The following is a 13,983-nucleotide window of genomic DNA, read 5'->3' as shown; positions in this document are numbered from 1 at the left end:
AAATGATAGGGTCCATGATCTGAATAATTAGATCTACCCTCTCCCACCAAGCATCATCTAGCACTGTGTCCTTCACTCTTTTAGAGGCTACTTGATCTGTCTTTCTTCAAAAAGACCAAAACTCAGAAATAACCATGGCCCCAAGAGCGGTCTTGACCTCCCTCAACCTCTTCAACATCATGAATGAAGAGGAAAACCGTGTATCAGCAATCTTCAACAATGATAGATTGTTGTACTCCTTGTAGATGGTGAGGACATTTGTATGATTTTGCACAAAGTTACGGATATGTTGTGCATCCTCAATAATGTTACCAATCCAAAGCACATCAGAAACAATGGATTTTAGTGCTAAGTTCAATGAATGGACAATGCAAGGTGTCCAAAACACTTGTGCATATCTAGCTCCCACAATCATGCCAACAGCCTTGCAAACAGGGGCATTATCTGTAATGATTTGCACACAAGAATCAACACCTACATCTTCAATAACTTTAATAAATAACTCACCAATAAATTGTGCATCCTTGTATTCTTCAAGTGTATCCACTGCTTTCAAGAAAACTGGACCATTCAAGGAAGACACCATGAAGTTCATGATTGGATGTCGTATTGGATCTGTCCATCCATCAGAAACAATGCTAACCCCAGATGTTTGCCATGATGCTACAATAGGCTCAAGCATTTTTTGCACCTCTTTTTTTGCCTTCGTAAACAATGTGGTTCTAAGCTTCTCTGAACCAGAAGGCACATACCATGATGGAGACCCATGAGTTAGAGCTCGACACATCTCAATAAATAGAGGTGAGCATGCAACATTAAATGATATGAAGTTTTGATAGAAAAAAGAAGGCAATGGTGAGATCAAGCTCTTCCCGTTTCTCTTTTTGAAAAATCTTGTTCATTGGACCAAGTGTAATTGCTTTTGTTTTTGCTGCTTGTCCCCCAATGGAACTCTCAAATGGAAATCTGGTGGTGCCTTTCCTCAAAAATGGAAGGGGGTCTTCATTCTTGGTTTTTCTTGATTTTGCAACCACATTTTCCATACCAACAGTGAACTCCTTTTCCATTTCTTTCTTCTTTTGTAAAGGAACAACTTTACAAGCTCCAATTCCACAACCTGGTAAAGCCAACAAATGGCCTTTCACACAGTAATATGTGCTTTTGAAAGAAATGTGGCAAAAGTTGCATCCCCATTGCACTTTGCCTCCTCCCTTCCCCTTGGTGCTTGTCCCATCCTCTCTTGTGACATATTATATTTCCCTCAATGATATTTCTCGATGTTGTCTTTAGGTCCTCCTCTTCCCTCAACATTACTTGCATCAGACTCTGATGATATTAGGGGAGGAGGGGCATCTCCAATGGAGACATTCTTCGCCTTCCTTTGCCCCCTAACTACTACCCTTGATTGAGCCATGAATACTGTAAAAAAAATAAACAAAACATGCACAAATTTGTAAAATAAAAAAAAATCATATACAAACTGTTGTAATAGAAATGCAAAAAAATAGAGATGAAATGCACTTACCTGGTGCTTGAATCTCCTTGTCGAACACTCCACACCCATAGCTCCTTGCTCCAAACCCTTAGCTCCTTGCCCACAACTTGAAGTATGCAAAACTGAAAGAGAGAAATGGTAAAAAACATAAAGAACAGTGCCTTTTTTATGCCCGCGGGTTTCATTTGTGGGGATTCGAATCCCAACATCGGGACACATTGTGTCCTAACGGGACACGTACGGGATTCATACGTGTCCCGTTAGGACACTACATGTCCCCTTCTGGGATTCGAATCCCCAGCGTATTGTGTCTAATTCGCAGGACTGGACACGTGGCCCCTTTTTAACGAATCTGGTTACTTAGATTTTAATTAATTCAAAAATTAAATTTTTGAATTAATTTCCTCAAAATTTTGACTTTGACCTAACCTTAAGGACCAAGGGCATAAAATTTAGCAAAAAAATCAATTAACCTTAGTCCCTGGACTTTTTAAAGGACCCTCGAATTTAGCCTTTGGAAAATTTAAAATTACCTAGGACCTAGGACATATGAGGGGATAAATTATTTTCCTAACCCTCAAGACATTTTACATCATGTTTTCTACATTTTTTTTACATCTCAAGGGGGAAAACCCATTTGACCAAGACCCTCACAGACTACCCATTTCTGTGACACGAATATATAATCTAGCAGATCAAGCAATTTGTAATAAAATAACCTAACCAAATAGTTAGGATTATTCCCAAATCACTTTATTTACATAGACTCAATCTAGCACACTAGGACTCCCCTAACATTCTAGTGACAAAATCCATTCTGGCTTTGAGGTAAGGCTGAAGGAAAAATTTGCTGATCATGGATCAGTGAGACAAAAAACCTTCCGGAATGTAGATCGTCATCAAAAAATTAGGTTTACCTAGGCAATTACATACACGACACGGATCTGTTGAGATTATTTACAATTTACACATGCAGAAAGGGTTTACAATATAACATGATCAGGCTGATGATGATAGTCGAACGACACGGACACATTGATCAAGCACTATCCCTTTTGCGGAAAAAAAGGGGGTGTACTGCTATGGGTTGTTGACACGTAGTGGTCAACCGGTCCCATCAAATATTTTGATCCCCCACTTAGGAAAATCGAGTTGCCTCCAAGGGGTGCGTATTTTGGGTGGGTGAGTGGCCCCCACAATCCACTAAAAAGCACATCGACCACCTTTCTCTTAAGTTCTTCCACCAAAAATGCATTAAGCCAAAAATAACAAAATTGCCAAAAATTGTTTTTCCTCTCCTTGGGAAAACAATTACGAAGGGACATTACAAAATGCAAGCTCCCATGAAACCATGAGTGCTCATGAGAAACCTACCAAGGTGAAGCTTTCAAGTGATGGGGCATGGTCCGACCAAACAAAATAGATATCGACTCGAATTGACAAGACACAGGTCTAGGATACCTAATACAAGACTTCACATGGCTTTTACAAGGCTTTGACTTGTGTCCTTAGGCTTACAATGTTGGTGGATAATGCACTGAAAAATCTATGTACCCCCTTTTGTAAAGGGGTAACACCATTAGGGTTGGAAGCACCTAATAGGGCCTCTAAATTAGCCTCCCATATCTAAGCATGGTAACTTGTTTACAAACCCTAAGATGGGAAGACATTTGAAGATGATATTTGTGTGAAGCACTTTGGTGCCTTTCGCGTTAGATATGTCCCACTATGACACTCTTATGGTTATTTTATCTATGGTGATGATCTGACTTGATTTTGAAGGTATGTTTTACATGCTTTCTCCCAACTACAATTGCCTTCCCTTGAGGGATTGCTGGAGACTTCTCCAACACTTCAAAGAGGATGTCCAACCACATTTGATGACCCTGTTGGGCACTAGAGGCAAGATGTTGACCACTTTATAAGCATCATTTGACCTTGGGACATATTCAACATTGATGACGACTTTCTTCGCTCCCTCTAGAGAATAAAACAATGCACATTGAAGCTAGGAATTTTCCTAGAAGACAAGTCCACCGTAGAGACCACAAGATGTCCCCAGGCTGGTATTATACCTTCTTGATGGATGTTGCCATGTTTTTGGGCCAGTTTGACGATGATGATGACTTGAAATCCCTTTGGAAGGGATGGTACACCTTTTTAGATGATAAAAAGTTGATGGGGAGGGGTTTGCTCAATGAATGGACACTTTGTTGATGACAAGATGGCCTTTGAGTGAGGAACACTCTTTTGACCCGTCCATGGTACATTTTGATGGAGATATTCACCTTTAGAGGATGACATCATCCTTGTAGAACCTTTTGCTTACACATGTGGGGTTAAAAGGAGGCTTTTTGTTATGTTTTATCATTGAGATAACTATATTTTAGGTTGATTTGTGACCTACTTAACTTGTAAATGCTTAAATTATTAATTTTTGGGCTTTTACTCAATTATCGAACTAAATCGACTTGATTGCCTTCATATGAATCAAGGGAAGTCAATTTAGGTTGGATCATTGTAACACACACACTCATGAAATAAAAAGTGTGCACTAATACCCTAATTTTCTTTTGGATGGAATGGAACATTGATGTAGCGAATGTAGAATTTCCTTGAAATTCTGCAACTGTTATTGTGAACAATTTGAAAACTGAAAACTAGTTTCTTTCCAGTAAAACACAGAATTTCTCTACTTCAAATTTGCAGCAGAATATAACAGAATCAAAGACATTCACACACAATTAAACACACTATTTTTCTAGGGAACCCAACTTGGAAAACCCTCTGCTTAATGAGAATTTTATTCATAGAAAAACTGAGCAATTGATCTCTTTCAAATACAATTGTTTCAATCTGAAAACAACCTAGTTTTCCTGCCTTGAACCAGGTTTGGAACCCTTGCAAGACTGTTGATCTCTGCTGCCCTCTACCAATCTGTGCACAAGCTTCTTTTGCACACTCTTCCTCTCACAAGCTCCATATACAAACTCGTGCTTCCTATTGCTTGGTCTCACCGACTCGTGCTCACCAAAACAATGATTAAACTTGTGCCTTTGTTCCTCCTTTTAAAGGCAATTTGAATGGTTAAAATTAGTGAGTTCTATGTTTGGAAAGTCAAACTGGTGCTTTTCTAGGTAGCAACAGTTAACTCAACTTGTTCACTAGTTCCCCCTAAAATTTAGGAGGCCAACTCCACTTGTTCTTTCAGTTTCCAAGCCAACTCACACTAGAAAATCAAGAGCTTGACTTTCAATTTCAACACATTAGTTAACTGCCTCATGCACTCCTAATTTTTAGGGAAACTCCTAAATTTTAGGAACTCGACCATGCACAAAAGGAACTCGTTTTGGCTCCTATGATTAAGGCACAAATCAAAGAACCCTTTTCTCACTAAAATTTTCAACAGCGAATTGTCTTGGAGAGGATATTATGTTTTAAGGGATTTTCTCTTGGATTGATGAGGTGATTCTATCGTGATTTGTGCAACTTTATTGTGAGTAAGCTTCTTCCATTTTGCAATTGTTGTAGAAATAGGGTTTCACTAAAATTTTCTTTTCTTTTCTTTTTTTTCGTTTGCTAAGTTGTGTGAATCCTAATATGACTCCACACTTACCTCTAGCTTGAGAAACTACGACCCAGGGGCATCTAAGCCGTCAAAATCACCCAAGGATCACACCCGGCCTAGGCCACACCAACCCTTAACATGGTTGGATTTTTTCCCACAGAGTTTCAAACCAGTGACCTTTACATCACGGAGTGCCTTAATAATACACCCCATCACCGTCTATTCTATATGCCCCGTGGGCAGTTTCATTGAAATTTCATCTTAATGTATTGAATCTTTTACGGCTCTAACATCTCCTTCTGCTAAATTTTGACCAAGTATCTATCAAGGAACCTTTGTATAAAGTCTCCAATTGATTGAAAGTTGCTAGGTCATGTGCCCCAGATTGAGAAAGGCACTAGTCTATTTAGTGTGACAATCCTCATTAAAAATAAATAAATAAATAAATTAAACCTTGATTTTATTTATTTATTTTTTGTTTTCTAGGGTGGTGGTTACGACAAAATCTGCATTTAATAGCATAAAATACATGGGAACTCATTCCTAGGGCTTGAAAAGCAAAATATCATTTTTTATGCATTTTCAGTCATCTTTTTAGGGTTGACGTGTAGGGTTTTCTAGTTGTTCTATGCATTTTCAGCCATCGAAAAATTGTTGCAACTTACTTCTTTTTTTACTAATCCAATAGCCTTGCTTATTTATTGTTTATCATCGTTTATAGGCTTTTTGATAATCTGTTTTTAGTATATAATGGTTTTCCTAGCAACCCCGCTGGTGACATACTGTCTTTCAGCTAGAAGTATTTGACAATCTGATTCTTTTAGTCCTCAATATTAATATATTTTTATTTTGCTTTCTCCCATCTCTCATAGAATAATATTCAGGAAAGATATACTTGTTAAAAACAAAACATTTCTTGAGCAAAGTGCTTTCATTAATTTGTTTTAGAAGGTACTTCTATCATTTTAAGATGAACGTAGAAACAAATAAAGTATTTTGTGTTTTGCAAGTAATTAATCGGTCAAATGAAATCAATTTGTAACTTATTTTGTTGCGTGTTGACAGTATTAAGAAGCATCGGCAACACTTATGTAACAAGCAAATTCCCTTACAGAATGAAGATTGTGCATGCTTTTCCGTAAATATCAGTGCCTTGGAGACCCAGCTTGTACAGTGATGCTTAAGTGCTGCATTGGCAGGAAACATCAGTTTGGCCAAGGTTCAGCATGACCTTAAAGTATTTGAGAGTTCCAGCGTTGCATTAATATTGTGAACCAGGGATTGTAATGTACTCTTAGATATTTTGTAATATATTTGATATGCAATACATATTTTCATATATTTTGCATGCAACATTCTGACCTTCCACAGGAAACCGCATTTTTGACATCTAGAGCATGCTGTAGTTAGAGGTAACAATGATTTTATTGAGATCATTCACACATAATGCTACAACCTCATACTGTAAGAGACAGCAGTGAGCACTGTGATTTGGAAAATGTGTTTTAGTTTCCAGTCCCATCGTTCCAATTCCACTAGAGAGTTTTCCCGGGTACCAATATGATTGCAGTTTGTCTAAATCTCTTCACATAAGTGGTGTGGTTTAGGATGCTTCAAATAAGCAAGTCAGTTGTAGAATAGGAATGTGTGGTGGAGTGAAACGATGAAGAGAAAAGCATGCACTGCTTCCGAATACAGTCCATGCCTTTTGACTCTTACATAGCGGGGGTACAATATTTTTAGGCTGACAAATAAATAAGATTGTGACGGTTTGTAAACTTCACTGATCCCATGAGAAGAGCTTTCATGTTTTTCTCTAGCTTTCTTCAATGCCAATCATCATATACTTCGTTGCTGAGTGAATTAATGGCATGACATAGACACTGCCTCTTTATGTTTAGCATCAAAAAGATCTTGGAAAGATTTCTCTTGATGAAAAGCTCAGATGTGTTATGATATCGTAGATTTGCCATAGCTACTAACTGCTGCTCTACAGCCCTGGTGAGGGAGAAGTGTAATGTCACAAATGTAACACTAATGTGATACATGTCGGGCAATAAAAAAATTGAAAAAACAATAATATTAAAAATTGAAGTTCAACTGTTTATATAAATCAACCAGCCCAGTTCCATATTAATCTCAGCTTTATGAGGTGCTGAGAGAAATCGAATGTCTTGAAGTGCAAACATGTCCTGAAGTTACTGCACTGATCTAGGGTTAAGATGGATCTAGGCTGGTTATATTATTTGAGGATTTTATGTGACAGCCAAACCTGGCTCATGAATATAATATCCAAAATATTTGATATATAAAGATATCCATTAGAGGATGAATAAATAATATATGACTGTATTTGAAAAAATGAAATGATATTTGATGAGAATTACAGATGAGTGCCTTGTTATAAATACAAGGTGCGAGTGCCCTTTCATAAGAAGTCATTTTTTTCATTGAGACATGTCCTTTCATTAATTATGAATTATTATTTATATTGTCTATACATATTTATGTTATTTATGTTTATAACATGCGATATATGGAAAGTGTGATATCACAAAGGCTTCATTCAAGAGGAGGATGTCCAGCTATATTAAAACTTGTGATAAAATCCCGAGTTTGCGAGTGTGTGTGAGGGACAAAATTGGGAGTAAGTTATTCCTTTTACTCTAGCATTCAGCTAGCTGGTTTGGAATGTTCTTTGACAGAAGATACTCTGCCGAGGCAAAATTCTCAAATTGCTTGTCTACATCTTTGAAGAATCTTCTCTCTGGACCACTACTGCAGGTTTCATTTTTGCAGATTCTTTTGTGCTTGAATTGAGTTATGCTTTTGACATTTTGTTTACTAGCATCACCACTAAATGACGGTTTTAATGATAGTGACTGCAGGGATTAGTGGGGAAGTTGATCTTTGGCAGATGTCTAGTTGATTTTAGTAAAACCTATTGTGCAGACCACTTAATATTAGAGATTTCATGACATGTTGTTTGCTGTTGTTGCAGGCTGAAGAATTGGAAATGTTTTGCTGAATATCTCAGCAATTGCAAAGATATTCCTAAACTTTTGCTTTGTACACATATTCTTGTGATATTCATAGGAATTTATGTGGTTTAACCTGTGTAGTAAATTTTATTAGTCGATATATATATATATATAGATGTAAGTGTGTGTACATGTTAATTTCAAATTTTGTGCTCTTTGGTATCAAATTGTGGGAAAAAATCATTGGCGCATGCGGTTGGCAAGTTAAATAGTGTTGTTGAAGATTGTTTCCAAGTCTATTATAGTCCCAGGGTGGGAATCCATTCTTGGTAATTTATGGCTGCGGTTGGCAAGTTAGTTAAATAGTGTTGTTGAAGATTGTTTCCAAGTCTATTATAGTCCCAGGGTGGGAATCCATTCTTGGTAATTTATGGCTGTAAAACCATATGCTCAGATGTGATCTCTACTTGTTCTTCCCAATAGATGAGTCTTATTCATGTTGGATTTTGCTGTACCACTGCTGTTATGAATGATTTATTATTATTCTGCCTTCGCTTTAAATAATGATTTAAAATTATTCTACCACATACTATTATCATTATTATGAATGATGTATAATGTGAGGCGAACTTGCATGCACACGTTTGAGGTACTTTCACAATGTAGAGAATATAGGCGGACTCTACGAAATGAGGTCTGGCACATTTTGTGGAGCCCTAGAACCAGAATTTTTCTATGTTTTTTGCGGTTAAAAGATAGTCCTACAGAGGATTATAATAACATAATTTATAATTTATTCAGTGTGTCCTTTCCAAAATTGGATACTGAACCCTACACTGAATGTTAGTTCATTGTGACGGGCAAGATTTATTATAATAGTAATTTCTCTATATTCTTTTAGCAAAATTTGAAGTTGTTAAATACCAAGTAAAATGTGACTACTGACTACATGCCTCGTTAATGCTGTTTTGAATAGTACGCATATATTAGATGTGCTTATCGTGATCTTCTGTCCTACTGTTTTCTTGATATCATTCTGCACATTTATAACACAGCATTCTAGCGTTGGATATCTGACCTCTTTTTTATGATCGTTTTTGTTTTATGATTCAAGTCTTATGATTTGTTTTGTCTGTATATTTTCATGAATTTGTGATCTCTTTGTAAGTTTGAAGAGAGATGCTGAATGTTGCAGCTGATACTATTACAGGTACCTTCCACTATATATCACATCAACTGTTTTTCTATCAAACAATACCTTGTTTCGTGGCAATATGCCTTTAGCGGTTTACCCCAAAAAATTCTTTGCGGCATCCTGTGATATTGGGATCTTTTAGTGCCATATTGATACTCTCATTCCAGCTAGATATGTTGCGGTTGAAAAATAATTGATTATTACTATGAATCCAATATATAAAAATAATATAACTAAATAATATTAAATAATAATTAATGTAACTAAATAATATTAAATAATAATTAATTAGTGAAGAGTCACGTCTCTAAGGATCTGACCATTAACCATTTGTGAAAGGGCACATGCTTAAGTATATAAGTGGTTCCTCATTTATAACATCAATCATTTCATATTTCTTATATATATATATATATATATACATATATATATTACCATGTGATGGATACTTTTACTTTTATATTTCAGATATTTTGAGTTTGTTAGATTGGTATCAAAGCCAAGTTCTCCGATCTTGGCCTTGGGCCATTAAAATCTTCACCAGCCTCATTGTTGTTGTGATTGAAGTGTTTCGCTACATAGTTTTGGAGCTTCTTCATTCTCCCATTGAGTCTTTATCCATTAAAAAAAAAGAAAAATTAAAGAAAGAATATATTAGAAAAATTAAAATAAAAAAGACATATATTATAGAAAAATAAATAAATAAATAAATAAACAAGGCAAAAAAATTATAGAAAAGGGTTAAAAAAACATAAATAAAATAAAAACAATGCAATGACACCACAGTTGCACGAAGACTGCAGCAAAATTATCCACATCCCAGCCAGAATTTTTGCCACCGCCTTCGTACTTTGTGTAGAGCACACTGCCCGCTCACACCCCCCTCCATCATCTGTAGCAATCTCCCTTATCCTCCATTGCCATAACACAATGTTGACCAATTGTATCCATTGTTAGCACCTACCAACATAGCCATTGAAGCAGTCACCATTGACCAAATTCTAAGACACAGTCGCGATAACCACGTCGGTAACGAACAAAGTTTAGATACTACAACAATCTTTAGAACACTTCGAAGACAAAGACTCATTGTAAGACAAATAATTATATATAAGAATATTTGAATATAAGTGAGATGATTACAAATGAGGGTGAGGGTACTTATGTACCTAGGTAAATACACTTTCATAAATGGTCATGTCCTTAGAGATATGTCTCTACAATACTAACTATTAATTAATGTTCATTAATTAATCATTACCATATTTGCATTAATTTTATTATTTTATATATAAATTATATTCATAACATTGTCTTCCTCTTCAAAAAACTTTGTCTTCAATGCTTATAGCTAAAAAGACGTATCATTTGTTCGTTGTCTTTGTAATATATTGACATTTTTTGGAATTTTTCGATTTGTCATCTTCGTTGATACAAGATGATAAGATCCTTTGAGCAATAAGTAAAATTGTCGAATTGAGAAGGGATCTAGCTATCCTAGATCAACCTTTTGTGGAATCTTGCAATCGTTGAAAACCTGTGATGAATTGTTATCACCACATTGAATTGTGCAAACTTCAAAGTTCTTTGGAACATAAGTTTGTTATTTATGTTTTGAGTGATACAAATACACAAACTAATTGAGTTATTTTCTCTTTTTATTTAAATGTTAATGGAGTTTTTCTAGTTTGACTTTCCTTTATCATGCGTGTGGCAATTTCCTGATTTACTTTAGGAACTAATGTTGTTGAGTTGGCTATTGAATCATCGCTTGAAATTTCCATTGTTTGAATTACAACTTCTGAAAATGTCTTCACTTTAACGAGATTTGGACTTGCTTGAACTGTGAGATTAACGGAAATTGTATTTCTCTTCTTCTTCAACTTGCACTACTACATCTAGAGATTTTGATCCTTCTTTTGTGACAAGTTATTCAAATTTATTTTTCAATGATTTCTTATCATCCTTAAGTTTCTCAATCTAATCAAACAGATTTGGGTTATTATTTTTTAAACATGGAAGTTCTTCATTTTTTGGATTGTTGACTTTATTCTTAGAGTCATTCTTGTCTTTTAAATCTTTTATTTGTTCTGATAACCTTTAATTAAGAGTTTTTAAGCACACATTTTCTTATTCTTTTTCTGATACTCTCATTGAGTTTCTTCTCAAAACTTTCATTTTCTTGCTTTAATTTTTGCTTCTTACCTTGAACTTTTTTATTTGTTCAAGTAATTTTTTATTATGATCCCTTAAGTGCAAAATTTCCTCGTCCTTTTCTTTTGATTTATTGTAAAACAAGTCTTTGATATCTTTATATTTCTTTTCCGATGCATTGTTTTTTATAATATTTTTGTAACTTTAATGATGTTTCCCTGGATTTGGGGCACTCCGCTGAATTTGATTTCAAATGGGAATCATACAAGCTCAATTTATGTGAAGCCGAGATTTCATTAACTAACAAATCTGACTTATTTACTAGGGGTGGTCAGACTGTTGGCGGTAATATCTTAATCAAATAATAATATTCTTATCATTCTGACTCTCCCCTATCTAGCCCTTTTGTAGATTGGACAGTGCCAATGTAGAAATGGGAAGCCCCATTAAAACTCAAATGCTTCTCTTGGCTAACTTGTTTTAGCCATATTCTTACTTGGGAGAATTTGACGAAAAAAGGTTTTCATGGGCCTAGACGATGCTACCTATGTTGTGCTAACTTCGAATATTACAACCACTTGTTCGTGCATTGTCCCTTGACTATAGACATTTGGGAGATAGTCTCAGAGATGATGAAGATTACTATTAATAGAAATTGGCCTTCCATTATTTCTTGCCTTTGATACTGGTCAACAGAACTAAGACTTTCAGAGTGATCCCTCTTTATGTATTCTAGGGGATTTGGCGCTCCAGAAACACAGTATTTTTAAAGGTAGTTTCACGGACTGTTTCTCCACCAGCCTCAAAATTATTGGACACTTTCTTGAGATTGGCCCATGGATCCCAGAAGCTCCTAAGTGTTGTGTCTCTTTTAAGAACTTGGGGGATTCTTATCCTTTTGGCCTCTTTAATGGAGCTTCAAATGATGGCAGATGTGGATGTGGTGCCCTTATCAAGTTGAGTCTTGAGACTGGATATTGTTTCTACTAGAGTGGAGGAGGTGGCTCCAACTACCAAGCTGAGATTGTGGCTTTGTGGGGAATTCTTCAGTGTGCTTTTTTACTGGCAATTGATTCAATCAAGATATCTGGGGACTCCAAAATAGTGATCAAATGGGTGCAGGGAAAGAACTCACTTGAGGTCCCTCTTCTTCATCACTAGATGGAAAACATTTTGGCCCTGCATCCTTTGTTCTATGACATCTCCTTCTTTCATGTGTATCAAGAGCAAAACCTATTGATGGATGCCCTGTCCAAGCGCAGGGTCCTTATCCGCCCTAGGCTGGTGCATTTTGATTTTTTGCATGAGGGTTTTATCGGTGAGTTAGGATACTTTGACTTCTAAGGAGACTGGATTTGTGATTCGGTTACTCAGTGACTAGTGTTTGGTTGAAATTCATGGTTGTTACATTCACCCCCTGGTTGGGCTCTTCTACAGAGTGTTTCCTTTGATGTATTGCAGGGATTGCTTTGCTGTTTTTTCTCTTTTTTGTCTTGACTGCATTCTGTTGACTCTCTTCTTCTGTCTTTTTTTAGATATATATGTGATGATCTGGATCACCCCTTGATGTATGACAACTCCTCTTTTCTAATGAAGGATATTATGTTTTTTTCTTGTTGAAAAAAAAGAACTCACATTGGCGGTGAATTTACTTCCTTGGAATTTTGAATAATATTGCAAGAATGAAGGGATTGTTAGACACAAAACTATTGTCTATACTCCTTAGCAAAATGGCATTGTTAAACGTATGAACATGATTCTTATGGAAAGAGCTAGAAGCATGATCAACAATGCTAATTTGCAGGAGCTGTGGGAAGAAGCAATATCTACTGCTTGTTATTTAGTAAAATGATCACCTTCAATTGCTATTAATTGTAAAATTCCTAAATAAGTTTGGTCAAGTTAGTCTTGTGATTATTCGTACTTAAGAATTTCTGGTTGTAATACCTATGCTCTTATACTTAATAATTTTTGGTTGTAATACCTATGCTCTTATTCCAAAGAATCATCATTCTAAGTTAGACCCAAAAGAAAAATGTTATGTCTTTGTTGGGTATGACAATGTTGTGAAAGGATACAGGTTGTGGGATCCTTCTATGCATAAGATCATCATTAGTAGAGACGTAACGTTTGATGAATCTTCTCTTCTAAAAGCAAAGGTTGAAAAAGTTGAACATGAATAGGTATCACAGAATCAACAAATTCAGTTAGAGACTCTGACATTTTTTGAAAAGTCAGAAGAAAAGGAAGCCTCTGAAGAAAAATGTGAAGAAGATATAAAGGAAAGTGTACAAGTTCAACAACTTGTCACTATTAGGAGGTCTACAAGGGAAAGAAGAGCACCTAAGAGTTGTGAAGATTCTGCTTCATTTATTGCTTTGATTATTGAGGATGGGGAACCTTCTTGTTATTAAGAAGCAATGGATGATGCATATAGTGAAAAATGGAAGAAGACTATGGACAAGCAAATGGATTCCTTGCTAAAAATAAAACTTGGGATCTTGTAGAACTTCCTAAAGGGAGAAGTGTTGTCAGATGTATACGAGTCTTCAAAATAAAGAGAAATGTTGATGGAAATATTGAAAGATAT

General features: G+C 35.8%; 1 protein-coding gene across 2 annotated transcripts in view; it reads left to right on the top strand.

Moving 5' to 3' along the window:
* LOC149185123 (uncharacterized) overlaps positions 1 to 7,163 on the top strand; it is a 162,286-nt gene extending 155,123 nt beyond the window's left edge. For both annotated transcript variants that reach the window (XR_016257351.1, XM_089417772.1), the window contains exon 6: positions 6,129 to 7,163. The gene's annotated coding sequence lies outside the window, so the exon portion shown is untranslated. The remainder of the gene's footprint in view (positions 1 to 6,128) is intronic.
* Positions 7,164 to 13,983: the final 6,820 nt, after the last annotated feature.

This window comes from Pinus tabuliformis, chromosome 3_2 (assembly GCF_031772625.1).
Source record: "Pinus tabuliformis cultivar Carrire ecotype Pingquan chromosome 3_2, CPIR1, whole genome shotgun sequence".
NCBI lineage: Eukaryota > Viridiplantae > Streptophyta > Pinopsida > Pinales > Pinaceae > Pinus > Pinus tabuliformis.
This window is presented reverse-complemented; position numbering and strand designations above follow the sequence as displayed.